General features: G+C 41.1%; 1 pseudogene; it reads left to right on the plus strand.

Annotated features, from left to right (window-relative positions):
- The first annotated feature begins 675 nt into the window (after positions 1–675).
- Positions 676–7,188, plus strand: LOC123058004 (beta-sesquiphellandrene synthase-like; annotated as a pseudogene).
- The last annotated feature ends 14,203 nt before the right edge of the window (positions 7,189–21,391 follow it).

Raw genomic sequence — 21,391 nt, forward strand, 5'->3', positions numbered from 1 at the left:
TGGAACACAAATGTTAGACATATCGTAGATTCAAATGATTCCAAGAAAATATAAATGAACAAGGAGAGAGAAGAACCTCTAGACCAGGTACTCCTCCCACGCATATATAGACTACTCACAATGGGGAGTAACTTTGATTAGTAACATGCATATGTTACTAGTCTATGTTACCACCTCCATAGTGGGGATCAACACATGTGTGGTGTCATGCAATACTTGATTTATTAGCTTCTAGACTCATCTTGTCTTGGCATGTGTGATGTTACTCATAGTATGAGTAACTAGTTATGTTACTCAATTCAACTCTCTCCTCACTAAATCATTGTCATAAAGCAAATTTGCTGAGTTGAACCTTATGTTAGTGTTGAAGTTATTCTCACCGTGAATAATACTCTTTTTTTCTCGTTGCTCCGGATCCGACTTGATTTATAAACGTTGAACCCTGAGAGTTGATACGTACACGACTCCATGTTACTAATATTTTTGTCCTTTTTGCCAACAAAAGGACAAGAGGACAAGTCGGCCTGGGTATCTCTATATATACCAGCATGGGCAGCACCTCCACACAGTACAGTACTTCCAAGTACACCTCTCACTTTGTTCTCCGAATCATTCGTATATCCAAACAACTCGATGGCAGCAGCTCACACGGACTGTTCCGGCCAGGAGGAGACGATGGCAACTTTTCACCCGACTTTGTGGGGAGATTACTTCCTTACACACCAGCCACAATCTTCAGGGAAGGTATTACTGTACATACTCGTAGTACTACATATAAAGTAGATGTTACAATCATTTGGAGATAACTATAGGGTATTGGAAATATTTTTTGCATGACACCGGCTTATTTAGGTAAATACACAGATGACTTCAATTTGCCGAACCAATGCAACAGCAAACATGCATGCATGCACACGTCGACCCAATTTTAAAGAAAAATTATTATATCTATTAAGTAAACTCATGATTTAGCTTTTCTCGTGAAAACATGACAATCACACTATGCCACGTTGTACACACAAAATACATTATTTGTACTCCCTCCGTCTGTGTTTATTAGACACATTCACATTTTGAGCCTAAGTTTGACCATACATTTGTGTAACATAATATGAATTATATGTAGCAAAACGTGTCACTGAAAACTTCCTTTGAATATGAATACGACAATATAATTTTGTTTGAAATATTACTTGTATTTTACAAATCAAATCTAGAGTCAAAATTTGGCCCAAAATACAAGGGTGCCTAATAAACCCGGACGGAGGGAGTACAATGCAACATTAAATTGTTTTTCTAAATGACAGTCTGCACTATCATGAGGATTTGTTATCACAAATAGCGTTCAACAAACAAATGCTAGAAAACACCCATGATTTGTTTCGATGCTATGCAATGTTTACTGTGTGATGGGTATAGGTTTTAATTAGTTGTAACATCTTTTTATGTGTGAAAGAATTATTTTTCTCGGTCGAAACTTTTACAACAATAGTCACCATATTAGGTATAAATTAGATTCTACCATTATTTGTATTAATTAAGAATGTTTTTCTTATATAATATTTCATAGTTATTTGAGAGCAACTATTATTTTTAAATTGGCCAAGTAGCATATCGTAAAACCAAGAGTTGCACACCATTTGAAGTTTATTTGTAAAACCATGCAACTGCCTCATTGCATATTTCTAGAACTAAAATTGCTATAATATATTGAATGTGTGGCTATCCAAATTTCATTACATAGATATTAAATGGTTAGAACATTGACTAAAAAAATAAGAATCAACTAACTTAGAAATAAATGGTCTAGTTTGTTAAGATATTTTAAAGGTGTGTCATGTTCATCACAGTTCTTGAAATTGTAGCATTATGGCAAACACTATGATGCAAAGCATTAGTGGTCCACATGATTGATTAGTAATACCATTTATATTATTGCAGCAACCTCAAATGAAAGAAAGAATGGAAGTTTTATTGGAGCAAGTAAGAACAGTAATAAAAGAGTCAAATGGAATACAAAAAGTAATGGAGCTTATACTCTCGCTTGAACGACTTGGCTTGGACTACCACTATGAGAATGAGATCGGGGAACTACTGGATGGCGTTTTGAACTCTGATTATGATGATAATAATCTACAGTTGGTTTCACTTCGATTTTATCTTTTGCGGAAAAATAGATATGACGCCTCATCTGGTAAGGCCTCATAAACTTACGCAACCAAGATATATAGCAATCAAACATTAATTTTTGGAAATTATTAATGTCCATTTTCAATAATCATTGCAGATGTATTCAATAAATTTCAAGACAAACAAGGAGATTTCTTTCAATCGGATACAAATAGTTTATTGAGCTTATATAGTGCAGCACATATGAGGATCAAGGGAGAGCAAGTACTTGACAAGGCAATCTATTTCACTAAAAAACACCTCCTTGGTGCATTAGAACATTTGGAATCACCATTTGTAGAGGAAGTGTCTTCTGCCCTTCTTACACCTCCTTTTAGAAGGGTTAGGATATTAGAAGCAAGAAGCTACATACCTTGTTATGAAAAAGAGGCTACACGAAATGAAGCCATATTGGAGCTTGCGAAATTGAATTTTAATATTCTTCAACTTCATTTTTGTGAGGAGTTAAAAGAGGTCACCTTGTAAGTTTATTTTATAATTCTCTTCTTGAAATTATTCTACAATGCATTCTTTTTCTTCTAGTCATAAGAATTCCAACTGACTTATGTTATGTTCATTCTAGGTGGTGGCAGAAACTGAGCGTCGGATCAAATTTGAGTTTCATAAGAGACAGAATAGTAGAAACTTATTTTTGGATAAATGGAACTAGCTACAATCGCAAATATTCTTATTCTCGTATTATAGCAACAAAGATCACTGCTTTCATGACTATAATAGATGACATATTGGACACCTATGGTAGCACTGAAGAGAGCATGCAAATTGTAGAAGCAATTAATAGGTTAAATCCTCCTTCCATTCACCAATTAGTTTTTTCTAATAATTACAATACATGTGTTTTATAATATTTTTAATATATGAACTAAATATATATTAGAATAAGCATGAAGATAAATAGCAATATCGAGTCATACAAACAGAAAAGAAATAGTGAAGTGTTGCATTATGAGTAGAATGTATTATGTCGGGTATGTCCTCATGACGCCCATGATTCTATTGGGATGGCATATTAGCTATATTACTATATTTTTTGTACCTTGTGTCTTAATACAATTTTTCTTTAGAAAAAGTGAAATAGTTATATTAAGTTGTCTACGTAATAAACATTGTACCTTACACACTAGTTACACTATAACTCCATAAATAAATAAATATTTTAGAACTATAAGTAATTCCATTTTGGCAACAAAATATAAACAATTTATTAATGCACATGTAAACATTAGAGTGAAAACTGGGACATCGTCATGGAGCGATATTTTTATAAGATATGAAGGAAAGTACTTTTGTTAATTATTCATTTAACTGTATTAAATTTTTGTAGAAACACAAATTCATTTCATTCTCGAAGTTTTTTAAATGCAGTATGAGTATTGCTTTATTAATTAGTAGTAGTATGGTCTAACATAGTGAAATGCAGGTGGGATGAAGGTGCAATAGATGTGCTTCCAGAATACATGAAGGATATCTACTTATATTTGTTGGAAACATTTCATTCTTTTGAGGAGCATTTAGGACCTGAGAAGAGCTACCGCGTGGTTTATCTTAAAGAATCGGCAAGTATTATATGTTACCATAGAAAACTAGTTTGGCATATTGAAATGTGCACTTAGTATATTTTAATATGCATTCTCTTACTAATATTTGGTCTCCGTGTGCTGCCAAGATGAAATACCATGATCTAGCTAAGACTAGAAGTGGTATATTTTATTAATGTTGTTAGGCTGATATAAAGTAAAAATGGTAACATACTTTAAGTAAATAAATTAAAACCATATAGATCTGTTTGCAAGTCTACAAGAGAAAATACTTAACTTTCGCTTCAAATAGTGGAACTAGAACATGTAGGACTATGATGACCCGGTGAGCCTTTTGTAATGCTTCGTGTTTCTTAGCGTTAGAGCCAGTTATAAATAGTCATCACATAGAAATTGTCATTATTGCAACAATCCCATTTCGTAATTATGTGGCCCCGGGTGACGTTGCCCGAGATCCAAATTGCAGTTGCTACTCAAGCACTCACACATACATATCAAACTTAAGTCGATACCTATAGATGGTTGGATACAGGTTGCGATTCCAACCCTATGCATTTGGTACATAACCCAAACACTTCTACAAAATTAATGAGACGGTGTACTAAAATCTAAACCAAGTCCTGGGTGAACTGATATAATGACCAATCGATCTAGATGGAAATTCTAGATAATTCAAACTTTGAAATAAGTATTGTAGGAAAAAAATACTCCCTCCAATGCCCTTATGCAAGGCCACTTTGTTTTTCGTGTCAAACTTTGATTCATAATTTTGGTCAACGAAATATGGATATATGTCATACAAAACATACCATTAGAAAGTCTTTAAAATGTGCATTCACTGACATACTTTTTGTGGCATATAACTCATGTTTTATTGGTAAAATTAATGGTCAAAGTTAGATATAAAAATATGAAGTGGCCTTATACAAGGGGATGCAGGGAGTACTAGGATAGTGGTTTCCACTGAACTCATTGACTCGTAGAATTTCAATCTTCTGTTCCATATACTAGTGGTTAATAACTGACACTCAGGAAGTTAATCTTGTGTAGCTACGGGTGATAACGGTTAAGCATTAGAACAATGTTAAGCTTTCTCACCTGCTATAAGATGTGTCACGCCCGATACAATTTGTTTTATAATAAATATAATACTTGAATCATTAGGAACCTTTGGAATATATAATTTTATCATCAACAAGTGTGGTCTCTTCTTCTCTTATTCACGTGGGTGACTGCCAATAACATTAATTTTCTAGTTGTTAGAGTTGAAACACAATTATACATTTGAACAATATATTTATTAGTCCACCACACATTTTCGTTAGTAATCAATATCCATTTAGGGAGTTGGATGTACTTTCAATGAAACAATTTGGATGTAGGTCGTGTGATAAACCTAGCTAGTTCACATGTATGTAATTTTAACTTATTTTAAAATAGAGAAATGGGACAAGGTCTTCAGTTTAGAAAAATCAGATGTTATCACATACATTTTTTGAACAAGATATGACTTACCAAAATAGAACACACCTTTAAACATTTCATGAGAGTACAAAATTAACCCACCAATTGACTTCTTGGCACTGTAATTATCTTTCATTTTCCCATATGTTGTTTGAAAATTTCATAGTATCAACGAATTGAGGATAGCTCGGAAGATTAGATTCCTTGTGGTGAACCTATCAACCGGGGTTTAAGTCCTATACTTTGAAAGGGTGCTTCCATTTTACTAGATTTATTCCAAGCTTTTTGTTCATTGGGAGTCGACGTTCCCTACAAGTTGTCCGTGGTAACTTCATTGATCTCAAGATTTTTTGGCTTAGCCTCTCAGAGGAGCTCATAGGGCTAGGGTGTGCATGCTTGTGTACATTGTGTGTGTGGGCGAGTGGGCTCTACGTGTGTGTATCTGAGCTGTGTTTGTACTAGGTTTCCAAAAAATTATAGTATGACTTACAATAATTCACTAAAAATGGTATTGCTTTTCATGAAAGAGTTAGTGTTAATGTTGATATTTTTCATGAAAACCAAATTCCCTAGTAAAATTTTCTTGTGTCCATTCCCCGCAAATGTAACTGTTGAAGTTTTGGATGACAAGATAACTTTATATATACCAAACATGTAGATGGACAATGGATAATTTCAATTTTGTATCTTTGTTTCAAACAATTTTAATCATTTTGTAATTCTTAGCAATATTACAAACATTTTGGGTGATTAATTTTGAAACCTCAAGAAATTAGTTCAAGCATACAACGCTGAACTAAAATGGCGTGATGAAAAATATGTGCCAAAGAAAATAAGCGAACATCTTGAAGTTTCAACGATAAGTATTGGGACATCTGTGGTAGCATGTGCTTTTCTCGTTTGCATGGATAACATAAATGCGGAGACTTTCAATTGGCTTTCTAGCGAGGCGAAACTTCTCAAGTATTTTGCTATATTTGTACGGCTCAGGAACGACATGGCATCAACAGAGGTACACATTCTTAGAGATGTACTTGACTTCAAATGGATATTTTGCATGCATCTTGGGAAATTGTTGCAGCGATTTGAACATAATTACTGTCATGTGTTTAAAGAAGTATCTATACACAATGAATATTCAATCATATTTACTGTGACAATTTAAGGCACATATGTATCTTTTTGCATGCTTCCATGGTGATAACCACATATTGTTATGGTATTGCTAGAATATTTAAACTTTAATAGACATTTTTTTAAATGGAAGCTATAACCATTTTCAATCTTGCTTAGCTATGCAAGCTTGAAGTGAAACTGGACTAAGCATGCCCGACCTAGGCATGACGATGAATACGATGGCATTCATCGTAGAGAGTGGGGCCCATGAAACATGTGTGTCATGTGTAATATATACATTGGCTGCTATGTTTACAAGTTTCCTTGTCTTATGTATCTTGATCGATGGTAGCAAATAAATTCACTAAAGAAAGGTGAAACATAGCCCTTTGCATTATGAGATCTCAAGTGAGGAGCGGCAAAGTGGAACACAAATGTCTTTTTTTAATTTCTTGTAGAGGTCTTCTGAACATCCCTTTGATTAAACTAGCTATTGTACTAAAATATAATTGACACCTTCTACCATTATATGTGATTAAACTAGCTATTGTACTAAAACATAATTGACATTTTCTACCATTATATTTTGCAGCGTGAGCAACTAGGGATCCACTGTGCATCTACTATCCAATCTTACATGAAGGAGCATGAGACGACAAAAGATGACGCGTGTAAAGAGATAAAGGAACTTATTGAGAATTCATGGAAAGATATATTAAAACATTATTTGGAATTGATAGACCAACCAATGGTTGTGCCACAAATTATACTTGACCTTTCAAGAACCGTGGATAACATGTACAAGCATACCGACGCATACACTAATTTAGAGACCATCAAGGATACTATAAGAATGCTTTTTGTTGATCCAGTGGAATAGATGTACGAAGCATGCATCCACAGGGGATAGAAAAGTAGCAGTTATACACTGCTTTTGCAACAATAATGCCCAGTCATGTTAGAATGGTGATCAAGAGCACTCTACTTAGATTGCCACCATGTTAATGTATCTTTTTTCAGTTAAACAAACGTGTCGTGCTCACTTCTGGGAATGTATGAGTGACATTAAACTTCGTTTTTATGCATTGGCTTTTTGAAACATAAATGCTTTCTTTCATTCATTTGCTCTCTGTGTGGTCCTACCCTAGTCCATTGTGCAAGCATAGAGATTCTTTCTTCCTCCTAGTATAATAGAAAATAATCGTCAAAACTTATCCAATCAAGGGGTAAGTTACACTTCAAACCCAAAAAAGGTTGCTTGGTGTCGTAATTGTATTCATTATTTCATATTGCATTTTTGTAAGGAGCATGCTGTATGGTTAACGCCAACATTGTGATAATACAAGTCCTTGCATCTTGCTCCTCCCTCCTAATCCTCACTGGCTCCAGATAGATTTTCAATATCATAAGATGCATCACAATCGTCATCCCAATCATGAATTTTGTCATAAGTAATAGGCATATCATACTCAACATCAGTATTGGTTATAGACATTGTTTCATCATTAATAGCAACTAGTCATCAACCCGTGCAACTCCACATGGCTAGCAATTAATGAGACACATAAAATAATCAATAAGAGCTTCATATTTTTATATTTTATATGTTTTTCATGGTTGAAAAACATGATATGAAGAATATTATTGGCTCAAATGATGCATCAAGGTGATACAGCCGTACATAATTCAAAATATAACTTTATTCCTCTTTTTTTATTGTAAAAGTAAAATATAAATCCCACAATTAGTTTTAAGCAGTTTTTTAGGATCAACAAGGAGGCTCGAAAGGAGCCCCCAATTATTAAATATAAGAAGGTATAAAGATTCCAACATCAGAAAGACCCCACAAGTTTGTGGCAAAACTAAATTACTATTAGTTTGTTAACCATTGTTGTAATAGTACCTCACAGGGCTACGCACACCCCAACCGCACACAGTTTCTAGAACTATTTACTCGAGTGGGTTGGCTATTTTGGGGGGGGGTCATCGTTGACCAAGTAGAAATCGTGTGCAACAGGCCATGCAAAAACTGCCAGGACCCCAATCCTAAGTCACACCGATCTAGCATGTAACACATCATATCACTTTGCGACCTCACGCACGGCATTCCCACTGCTGCAGCCTTACCTTGGCCGGGACCGTTTGTGCCTTTTGGATGACGTATATGATTGTTTTGCTAGCATCCATATGAAAGAGAACCCGGGCCAACATGACTAGTCGTAAATCCAAGGTGGCACAAACTTATAGGGACATGCATACATGACCCAACAATGCACGTGTCAGTCAGCAGTGACTGTAACCGAGCTGTAGCAAGCTATCAGGACTCCAGTAAACACCGCGTGACATTTCCCTGTAGGGACAGACACGGGAGCAAAGAAGGACACATGCCGGTCAGCCCATTTGTTCTGGAGCAGTAGCGAACTACCATGGCTCAGTGGAAGCACTAGGAGACATTTCTCCATAAGGAAGGCTACCAAAAATAAACAACTAGGTGTCGGATCCCACACATACCAAGCATTTCAATAACATACACACAGTATGCTCGATATGTGTAAGTACAACATGGTCACAACAAAACTCTACGACTCAAAGTATTTATTTGAAAGGCTCCGAAGAGTCATACATATCATGATATTACAAACAGGGGTCACATGACCCATCATACAAGCAACGGAAGCATAACATGTCTGAGTACAAACATCTACAAAAGAAAAGGTTATCTGCAAGACCCTCCATAGGAACCAGACCTTTGTCTGGGATTCCCAAGCTAATCGTCGAAGCCCACATGAAACTACTAGTGAGACTGAAGTCTCCTCTACAAAACATAAATAAAGAAATTGTTGAGTAAAAATGTACTCAACAAGACTTACATTAGAACTAACTACATATGCATCAGTGTCAACAAAGGGGTGCACTACTAGGGAAAAGCTTATAGACAGACGCTTACTAGTAGCGAGGGTTCATAACCCTCGCTACTGCTACTTACTAGTAGCGCGGGTTTTTAACCCTCGCTACTACTAAGTTGATACTAGTAGCGCGGGTTTTTAACCCTCGCTACTACTAAGCGGTCTCTATCGTGCCCTCCCGGGACATGCCATAGTAGTAGCGAGGGGTACAAACCCGCGCTACTACTAAGTTGATAGTAGTAGCGCGGTTTTACACCCCTCGCTACTACTAAGTACGAGGTAGGTGAAATCCCCGTATCCTCAGCCGAATCCCTCCTCTCTCCCTCACTTTCCCCCCTCTCACTTTCCTCGTCTCTCCCTCATACTCCAGCGGTGGCCGCCGCTGGTACACTCTGCTTTCTTCACCCCCTCCCTCTCCGAGATCCCTTCGGTGGGCGGTCGCTAGAGCTCCTCGCCGCTGCCAAGATGCGGAAGCGCGACCACGGCATCCTCCTCCTCGCTGCCTTCACCATCTTCTTCTTGCTCCAGGTCAGCCCTTCCCCCTCTCTGATTCGATCCGGAATGCTAGCTGACCCATCCCCTCCTCCTCCGGCAGCACGAGGGCGACTTCTCATTCCGGAAGACGTTGACCGCCTCCTGCCGCCGCTCGTCGCCGACCTCAACGGCGACGGCCGCCGCGAGGTGTTGCTCCTCACGCACGATGCCAAGATGCAGGTCTCCATCTCCTGGCCCACGCCGGGCTGGCCTCCGCAGCCGCCCTCGACGGCTTCCACGAGGCACGCGTCATGGATGAGATCTCCCTGCTCCCGGCCAACGTGCGCGCGTCATGGGGTTGAGATTTTTTTGGGTTTTCAAATTAATAGTAGTAGCGCGGGTCACAGACATGCGCTACTACTAACACACGTACTAGTAGCACGGGATGCACCGCGCTACTACTACTAGTTAGCTGTAGCGCCGTAGTAGTAGCACAGGCACCTGCGCTACTACTAGCTTTTAACCCGCGCTACTACTAGGCTTTTTCCTAGTAGTGGTGGCGGAGTTTAACTGCAGCAAGCCAACTTTCACTCGGTTGCTATCCTATACTGCGAGTACTTTCTTTGAGGTGGCACACACGAGTCCACATATTCACCAAATTAATACACCACTATGGATCCGCTCCCGTCTCCCTTCGAGAAGGCCATCCATAGCACTTATGCTTATCTTGCACATTTTAGAGTATCCATTTAACTTGTCTATAAATAATGTAAGTGTTCCAAGTAGTCCATATCCACGGACGCGGCTATTCGAATAGATCACGTTAACCCTGCAGGGATGTACTTCTTCACACACGCTTGATAACCCACAAGTATAGGGGATCGTTTGTAGCCTTTTTCGATAAATAAGAGCGTCGAAACCAATGAGGAGCTAAAGGTAGAACAGATATTCCCTCAAGTTCTATCGACCACCGATACAACTCTACGCATACTTGACGTATGCTTTACCGGAAACAAGTATGAAACTATTTTGTAGTTGTGATGCTAGAACTACTTTGCAAGAATAAAACTAGAAGTACTTTGCAAGATAATAAAAGTTAGGTGTTTAGTAGAAGGGTTTTTGTCAACAAGAAAGTTACTTGTCCCTAGGCAATCGATAACAAGTACCGGTAATCATTCTTGTAATTTTATATGAGGTAGAGGCATGTGCTAACATACTTTCTCTACTTGGACCATATGCACTTATGATTGGAAATCTAGTAAGCATCCACAACTACTAAATATCATTAAGGTCATGCAACCCAACCATAGCATTAAGTATCAAGTCCTCTTTACTCCCATATGCCATAACCCACCTATCCGCGTTTGGGCTGCTGTCATCCCCCGCAACACTGACAATAAGAAAACCATGAACATATTGCAACACCCTACAACGGGGGTCCCTCACGTTTGCACGAGAACGGAGGGCACCGTAGGACAACACCATAAATAAAATATACAATCATACCAACCAAGATCACGATTAACCCACAGGACAAAACGGATCTATTCAAACATCATAGGATAACCATAGATCATTGGGAAATAATATATGGAGTTGAGCACCATGTTTAAGTAGAGATTACAGCGGGGAGAAGGGGTGTTACACCGCTGCATAGAGGGGGAGAAAGTTGGTGTTGACGGTAGAAAGATTGTTGATGTAGATTGTCGTCCCGATCGTTGCCCCGGTGGCACTCCGGCACCACCCGAAGCGAGGGGGAGAGAGCCCCCCCTCCTTCTTCTTCCTTGGCCTCCCCCCTAGATGGGAGGAGAGTTCCCCCTCTGGTCCTTGGTCTCCATGGTCGCGGAGGGGCAGGAGCCCCTTCGAGTTTGGATCTTCCTCTTTGTTCTCTTCTGTTTCGCGTTTCCAGATCTAGACGAAAACCGTTTCTTATATTCCCGGAGATCCGTAACTCCGATTGCGATGAGATGTTAACAAATTTTTTCCAGATATAAGCTTCCATGCGCCCGAAGTAGAGCTCCAACCGACGTCCAAAATAATTCTTCGTAAATTTTTATCGCGTTTGGACTTCGTTTGGCATGGATTTTCTGCAATACAAAAAACATGCAGAAAACAAGAATTGGCACTGGGAACTGGATCAATAGGCTAGTCCAGTAAATCATATAAAAAGTTGCCAAAAGTATGTAAAACTTGTGTAATATTGGCATGAAACAATCAAAAATTATAGATATGACGGAGACGTATCAACGGTGTCACCACTTACCGCCGTTTACACGACATGTACTCGACAACCTTCAAGCGGAAGCCCAGCGAGGGTGTCGGCCACGACCTGACTAATCGCACAAGTCTCTAGTCCAGTTTTATCGCCTATTTGAGTTCCATCCGCAAGTAAGTCCGGCCGAGGTTTCCACTACGGCCCCAAACGGTGTGTGCAGGGTTCCCAAGTCCACCAAATGGGTGCCACTTGGTACACCGGGCCATGGTGCCTAGTATGTCCCAAGCCCACATGTACTGGGTGCCACTTGGTAGACTACTAACACAACCTACAAACACCAGAAACTAGTTGCAACTCCTAGACAAAGATCGAGGCCACTAATAAGTCGAGAGAGTTTGGAGTGGCCGGAGCCCAATGTGCGGTAGTAACTGTCTTGGATCACAAACATGGAACTTAGTTCCTATGGACGGTCCCAATGAGACAACCCACCATGTACTTCTACATCACCTGTCATCGCTACCTTTACCAAATCATGTTCATACACTTAGCTCACAACAGTAGGACATGTTCACCACATTCGAATTCATTCCAGATGAATCAGACCTGACATAACTCTAAGCATAGCAGGCATAACAAGAAAGCAGGAATGAGTAGGCACATCATGGCTCAAACAACTCCTACTCATGCTAGTGGGATTCAACTATTTACCGTGGCAAAGACAGGTCATGCCGAGGAAAGGGTTCAACTATCGCAACATGTAACAGTTGAATTATTGTTGTCCTAATGCAATAAAAGAGAGTAGTAGCAAGGGAGTGGGATTGTATCAGAATTCTCAAAGGGGGTTTGCTTGCTTGGCACTTCTGAAGATGATAAAGCTCTTCATCGGTGTCAACGATCACAACGTCGGAACAACACCGGCAAACAAGAGGGAACACAATCAATGCAATACAACAATATGATGCATGATCACGACATGGCAATATGCTGTTGATCGAGCTAATGGAACTAGCAACCAGATTAGATGAAGTTGGTTTAAATCAAATATCCAAATTCAACTCCATATGTGATTATTCAAATGCTATTTATTTGATTTGTCCAATTTAGAAGCTATAAGTTGTTTCAACATGCATGAAAATACCATAAACAGATTCTTTGGATTTTTCTGATAATTTTTCATATATAAATTATTTCCATTGGAGTTACGGTTTAATTTATTTGTTTTTTCAAAGTTTAAGGTATTTTCTGAATTAAATAAACCATTTCCTGTTTTTTCCAAAATCCAGAAAACTAGTTACCGCATCAGCATGATGCTATGCTGATGTCAGCAGTCAACTGAGCCGCCTAGAGTCAAACCTGGCATGTGGGACCCGCATGTCATAGGCAAAGTGTTAATTAGGGCTTTTAATTAAATCTAACCAAAGTCATTAGAGTGCTCGGGCGCACCTATTAGTGATAGAGGGAGTCATTACCGCTAATTAAATTGGGTTTTGGCCGGTGTTTAGCCGCCGGCGAGGCCCGGCGCGGCAGAGCAGCTCGGAAACGCCGCTCAGGGCATGAATGGATGCGCTAATGGCATCGTTAGATAGCTAGGTCTTGTGCACGTTGAATGTTGGCAGTGGGTATTGTTGGGGTGGCCTGTAGCGGCGTTGGCGATGAGCTTTGTGGTGGCCGGAGCTCGGGTGGGTTGCGGGTTTGGTGTTGCAGCATGCAAACGAACCAACTAACGCGCTAGCCATGCTCTACGTGCGGCCACGAGCTAGTTGGACGCTGGCGCGCGACCAAATGGTCACCGGAGTGATGTCGACGTTGAGCTCGTGCGGCGGTGGGTTTCGGCCTTGATGGAATCGGCGGCTAGGGCGAGCAAAAGAGGAAGGGGGTAGGTATGAACGATGGCGGGGCTCATAGGGGGTCAATTGGAGGGCCCAGTAGCTCGAGAGAGACATCGGAGGTGGCGAATGGGCACTGGGGATCTCGGCCGTCTGAGGTTGAAGAAGAGGGCGATGCAGATGCTGCGGTGCGTCCCCGGTTGCATGGGTCGTCGAGGAGGAAGACGGAGCCGCAGCGGTTCTCCTGGACACGCTGGATGGGCGAGGGAGGGCTGGTGGCCGCGGTGAACAGCATCGGCAGCGACGAGCTCCGCTCGGTGGTGCTCGAGAGAGGGGGCAGACGAGGGAGAGGCACATGAGAGAGGGGGAGAGGGGTTGCATGGCGCTCGTAGGCGCGTCGAGGCAACGACGGCAAGCAGGAGGTGGAGGGTGTGTGCCCACGCACGTCGAACACGCGCCTTCGTGCCTTCTGGCATGAGGTTGACGACGACTGGCACTGAGGAGGTGGACTGTGCCGGCTCCACTGGGCCACCAGGTAAGTGGGCTGACAGGTAAGGTTTTTTGCTCTCTTCTTTATTTTCTGTTTTGTTTTGTTTTTATTTATTTTGCATTTTTTAAATTCAAACAAGATTTAAAACCAGTGCCAACTTCTCTAAAATATTTTTATGTTGCTAGATGGACTTTTCCAAAGCACATAGAACATTTCAGGGGCATTTGAAGTTATATTCTAATTATATGAGTATAATTCAAATTCAAATAGCTATTGATTTAAATTCGAACTCCCACAATTAAATACTTAAAAATGTTCAATATTTTTGGTTTAGACCAAAACCCTTGCCAAAATTATCAAACATCAATGAGGAGATTTTTGGAAACATTGAATGAGATTTTTTGGGTTATTTGCCCTTTTTTATTTAATTTTTTTATGCTTTCAAATTTCCATAGTTCAAGTTTCTTGAGTTGAAACTTTATGCATGAATGCTGATGCAAAGACAAGAAAAGACTAAGCTAGGGCTGTGACAAAAACTCATGTACGTTCTACCGCAATCATTTGTGATAGTTTCCGCAGTACTCATGATGACTTTCTGGAAATGTGTGTGATTGTCATAATATCTCTAGCAGCTTGGCAGAAAATCTTGTGTGCTAATTTTCTTTGGCACGGACGAGTTATATCTTCTACAATGTGTGTGATTGTTACATTATCTCCGGCGCGTCTTTGGAAGAAAATTGTGTGTGATAATCATATCATCCCAGGCGTTTTCTTATCTTCAATTGTTGTATTTTTCAGATCTATTGCACACGGTTTGTTTTCTCGAATCATGTCTAATGCTCAATGATGAGCACAACCATTTTTGGACGCAATTTAATATTTAATACATGCATTTTATATCAAATTAGTCAGAATATGAATTTGGACATAGACATGCAACACAATACAGATCAATCAACATAATGTTGCACTGTATGTATATATAGAATGATGATTGATCAAATTAGTCAGAATGATCATTGATCATGTTCGTGTACAATTACAAGTAGCAAAGTAGGAACATTTGACATCTAAAAGCCATCACCCCCATAGAGGGCACAACATTGTATATGAAGGACAATTGTGTAGTCGACGTTCTTGAAGAAGAGGAATGTCCATATTGTCTCAAAATAAGCTTTCTTGAAGAAGAGAATGTATACAAAGCAACCACCATGTCCACACAACAAGTTCAAGTGAAACATAGGAATAAAATAATCTGCAAGGGTATCAACACAAACACACCCAAAAAAAGCATAAAATAAATATGAAAAAGACCACCAAGTGGTCGTTGTACTATGGCAAGGCCAGTCGGTGAGCGAGAACAATCATTGTTCCATCATATTGCCCAGCCGATCGCAATCGTGTTGTCTATACAATGGGTGCTAGTGCTACAAAAATGTAAGGAATTTGAAGATCAAGTCAGAGGCCCGCCCAAGAAAGACATGCTCCATGACCATCTTATTATGCATCTTCCACAAGGGTTAAAGTTAGGGCCGCAAACACAAGCTAGAAGAGGTGTCTCCTCCTCCCAGTCTGGTTGGGACAGGTTTGAAGGAACCTGGTCAGGTCCAGTGCCTCCCAGTCAGGCCCCAGAGCCTCACGAACAAAATTCCAAAGAACTCTTTGTTGACATCAGAATTTTGCATGGCACAAAACCCTATCAAGATGACATCGGATGAGAAAAGTTACGACTGCAAAGTTCTTCGTCTCGTCGAAACGGTCGATTTTGATATAAAAAGCGTCCCAATCTGAGTTCGTATGCAAAAGTTACAGCCATCCGAATACAGCCCTCTCACGAGCCAAAAGTGGCGCGCCCCACCAGACACCCTGTCTGATGGGTAGCGCGAATAATAGCCTGTTTTGCGCGAGTGATTTGACCGTCAAGTTGACCTCCGATTAAAAAATATTCAACATGAAAGTTGCTCGTCGAAACGGTCAAGATTTCTTTTGGGCTCGTTTCCATCTGAGATCGTTTACCACCTCAAAAACTACCCACTAGGTCCAGTCAGTTTAAACCGAACAGTTTTGGGAAGTTCGGATAAAACCAATCCGAATTTGACTAGGGTTTTGGACGTGAATCCAAGCCTTTTTCTTGCACGGGAAGTCTATCTGCCTCTTATATACCTAAGGGGCGACGGCCGATTGAACAACAACACACAATCGCAAAACACATATACTTTTTACCCTAGTTTTACATCGCTCCCTTGTTCTTTCTTTCTCGGTCTTCGTTCGTTCTTCGTATTGAAGAGAAGCGATCCTCGAGGCTCTAGGGGCGGGCGAATCGACCTAGGGCAGCCCATAGCCGTAGCGCGTCCAGACGGGGTCCCTCCCGGGCGCGTGGGGTTTTGGGTCCTGAAAAGCACCCGCCGGATTGCTTGCGTACCGCGCTTCCGGACAGGTCTCCTTCGACGCGAGCTGTGGTGCATCACCCTCGGCGTTGGAGGTACACGGTGACGTGTTCGTGTGCGGACACACTTTTTGGCGACTCCGCTGGAGAAGAAAGATCAAGAATCATCATCAACCATGTCTAATCTCCCCTAGCCCTCAGAAGTTGATGCCGCTAACATCGTTAAGCCCGGTCTTGATGAACTATAGGATGAACATCGCCAAGCCTACGAAGCGCGCAAGAAGCAGCATGAAGAGGCTTTTGAGATGCTCAAGAAGAAGTGTGAGGAGGAGGATTTGGAAGAGTTTCTTTCAAGTTTCAAGAAGGACCGTCAAGGCAAGATCACTCCGGTTGGAAACGTCAATCTTACTCCCCTCATCGACGAACAAGATGTAATCACTATGAGTTAAGTTTTTTCTCCAGAGCAAGTGGCTGTGATTGAAAGTCTTGTTAGTAAGGGTAATGTGATGGCATACAATTCTTTTGTGGCTAGTGCTAATGCTCAGAAAAATATGCCTCCATCATCTAGTGGTACTGTTGGTATATCTGAAAAACCCTACTCCAATTTTACCTATTTCATCGGCACCACATATGCAACCACAATATAATATGCCGTTGAATTTTTATCCTACTCAAACCGACCAGCTTGTGGCTGCACCTACATACCCTACTCCTATTATGAATGTGCCCAATTCAGCGTCTACGCCGAATCACTTTCTCACACCACCCATAGGTGCAAGCATGTTTGGTCTTCCGCCGAATTATGGTTCGGTGCCCATCCCACAAGTTGCACCAATAGCTAGTACTAAGGTTGCTCCTGTGTCATTGCCACAAACATCTTCATCTACCCCAGATCCAATTTTAGCTAAATTAAGGGAGGATTTGCATAAGATGTTTCTAGAAACTTTCGGAAACGAGCCGAAAGTAAAGAGTTGTGTACTAAAAGCCTTATCCTGAACACTTCGATGCAATTTCTTACCCTCAAGGTTATAAGGTTCCTGATTTTGTTAAATTTAGTGGTTAGGGTACAAAAACAACTTGGGAGCATGTGAGTCAGTATCTAGCGTAGTTGGGTGAAGCAGGTTCCATAGAAGAATTGGAAGTGCGTTTATTTCCATTATCTTTAACTAGTACCGCATTTTCATGGTTTGCTGCTTTACCACATGGCTCAATTCTCTCATGGTCGCAATTAGAGAAAAAGTTTCATGATCACTTTTATAGCGGCGATAATGAGCTAAAGTTTTCACATCTTACATCGGTTAGGCAGAAACATGATGAATCGGTCACCAATTATGTCAAGAGATTTGGAGATATAAAAAACCGATGTTATAGCTTAGTGATAACTGAGAGAGACTTGACAGATCTTGTTCTTAATGGTTTGAAAAATCACATTAAAGAGAGGCTAGAAAGTTATGAGTTTTTGAGCATTAATCAAGTCTTAAAAAAATCTTTGGTCCAAGAGAGTCGAAGTAAAGAGGTCCATAGGTCTACAACCGATCGTCCTAGAATGCATATGGTTGAAAACAATGATGATAATTTGAACAATGAGGTTGATGTCTATACTACTGAACTTGTTTGGTCCTAAAAGGCCAAACCCTATATGTGCAATGCTCTTAAGCCGATTCGCAAGAATCGTGATGAGGAGATGAGGTTTACTTTTGATATACCAAAGTGTGATAAAATATTTTATGCTATCTTGCAAGATAACATGATTAGAATATCACACACCATACCGCCGTTCGAGGAGCTGAAACGGCGTGCTTATTGCAAGTACCATAATTCATTTTCTCATGCTACTAACGATTGCAATGTTTTCCGACGACAGATACAATCGGCCATTAATGATGGACGATTGAATTTTGCTGAGATGCAAGTTGATAAACAACCCTTCCCGATAAACACCATGGACTTGGAGGGAAAGAAAATGTTGATTCGGCCTAACATAGCCGAATATTCTAATAAATATAATGTTGTTATTGGTGAACCCAGGAAAGGCAAGGAGGGCGACAAAGTCTTGGGACGAGAGGTTGTGCTTGATAAACAACCTGATGGCAAAGAAGTATTGAAGATCACCATAAAAAATCCTTCACTCGGGGGGCAACCACAAGTACAAGAAGATACTCATGTTAAATTTATCAAGCCCAAGAATTCAGAAGTTGGCAAGTGGGAAAAGAGTGAAACTAAGCGCAAGCAAATCAGGCCAACTTTTGACATGTTGCTATCCAAATATGCAAGTCAAGCGACTGGTTCTAGCTCTAATGAGCCATCACATTCAAAGCATTCAAGATTGCCTCCGGAGCAAGAGTTTCGATGATATGCAAGACCATATGGGTCATGGGCACCGACACCGTGGATGTCATAACCCTCCTATGCGCCATATTACATGAGAGGCTTCAGTGGAGGATGGGGGCAGCCCCCAATGGCTCCTTGTGCTTTCCATATGGGGTGGGCAGCACCTAGAAGGTTTCCTCGCGAGAGGCTTTATTATCCCACACAAGGCTGTTTGAGCTATGGTGCTAATCGGCCAACAAAAATTTCTCCAAGTAAGGCCAATAAAAAAGTGTGGCGTGTTAAGTCATCTAATGCGAAAATTTTAGAATGCGACAAGCAAAAGGAGATCGAAAAGCCGGCTGTTGGTAATCTGGCTACTTATAATGGTGATATTGTGATTGTTCAGCAGGGTTCCATGGTTAGTGATCATGAGGCGAGCACAAGCAAGGCCAAACCAAGGGATCCCAAATATACTCAACCTAAGTGGTGTCCTCCCGGTTTAACCAAGACCATGAAAAGGAGATTACAACGCATGAGGAACCATGAGAAGGTAGAGCACAAAGAGGAGAGGCAAAGGGACGAATTGTTAAGTGAAATTTGGCCCATGGCACTCACAAAACAAGTGTGGAGGCCTAAACAAAAACAAAACACATATGCTTCTACATTAGCTCCAGCAACACCTTCACCATCAAAAGAGGATGATGCAACCCCTATTACATTGTCCACACCACCTGAAACATACTCTTCAGTTGAGGAATATTTAAGCCCAATATACACATTGGGAGATGAAGATGAGATGGTGGATTATGAATCTACGCCGGTTCGGGAAGGTATTGATATTAATATGGTATATTACTTACCTGCCGAGTTTCATGCTATAGGTGAAGAAGGGGATGTAGCCCAGCTGGATTTTGGTCCTAAGAATGCTATCTTCGAGAAGCCAAAAGAACCGGTGAAACACTTGAAGCCGTTGTACCTCAAAGGTCATATTAACGGATCGTCGGTTGCTAGGATGCTCGTTGATGGTGGTGCCGTGGTAAATCTTATGCCCTACTCGGTCTTCAAGAAGTTGGGGTTAGATGATGATGCATTGATGAAGACCAATATGGTACTTAATAGATTTGAAGGTAAAGAAAAGACAGAGGCCAAAGGTGTGATGTGCATGAAACTCACCGTGGGAAGTAAAACTTTGGCCACCACATTCTTCATTGCTGAGGTGCAAGGTAACTATAATGTTATATTAGGCCGCGATTGGGTTCATGCTAATCAATATGTGCCATCTACCATGCATCAATTCTTAATACAATGGGTCGATGATGAGGTAGAAGTCATTCACGTGGATAATTCGGCTTGTGTTGCTTTGGTCAATGCATCGATGGATTGGAATCATCCCAATGTTACTTTCTTAACATGGCATGACCTCTCGGAGTTTGATTTCCTTAGTGCTACAAGGAATGGGTTCATTCCCATCTCTTTAAAGCCGATTGGTGGTAATAGGTTACAAGGTATGATGTGAACACGAAGTTAAAATCAATGGCCGATATAAAATTATCGCCCTAAGCATAAACATGGCCGATATAGAAATTATCGTCCTAAGAACATATAAATGGCTGATGGAGTGTTGACATCGTCCTTAGACCAACATATTGCAAGTTATTTTTCGGCGCGCAAGCTTTGCCGAAAAACAGGGGGGCATGTGTTGACATCAGATTTTCGCATGGCACAAAACCCTATCAAGATGACATCGGATGGGAAAATTTACAACTTCAAAGTTCTTCGTCTCGTCGAAATGGTCGATTTTGATATAAAAATTGTCACAATCCGAGTTCGTATGCAAAAGTTACAGCCATCCGAATACAGTCCTATCACGAGACAAAAGTGGCGCGCCCCACCAGACACCCTGTCTGATGGGTAATGTGAATAATAGCCTATTTTGTGCGAGCGATTTGACCTGCAAGATGACCTTTGATAAAAAACATTCAACATGTGTCAGCGTTCTGGAACGGGGGTCCCCAGACTTGCCTGCCTGCGGCCCACGGCGTGGCACTGCGAGCGGGCCCGTACGACCCATCTTCACCAGCAAGGACTCAAGACCCTCGCGAGGGGCCAAGCCTCGAGAGGCAGACTACACAAGACCTCATCAGGAGCGGCCTCACTAGGCTGGCTCGCGAGGGGCAGAGAGTTCAAGGCCAGGCAAACCTCGCGAGGTTCTAGTGACGTGAGCCATGACGACCAAGGCCAAGCGGGCGCCAGCGCGCACAGTGTCCTTGTTTCCTCTTCGGTGCTAAAGAAGCAGGCGCAGGCGCGGAGTACCGAGGTGTCGAGCAAAGGTTTCCATATCAGTGCAACGAGACCAAGACCAGAAGGACGGCAAGACGGAGGTCACCGTGGAGCCCAAGGCGGCGTCACCACCAGAGCCTTTGACAGGCGAAGACCACTTTTGTCAGGATATGCTGTACTAGCTGTCCCCTTTAGA

This window comes from Triticum aestivum, chromosome 3A (genome assembly GCF_018294505.1).
Source record: "Triticum aestivum cultivar Chinese Spring chromosome 3A, IWGSC CS RefSeq v2.1, whole genome shotgun sequence".
NCBI lineage: Eukaryota > Viridiplantae > Streptophyta > Magnoliopsida > Poales > Poaceae > Triticum > Triticum aestivum.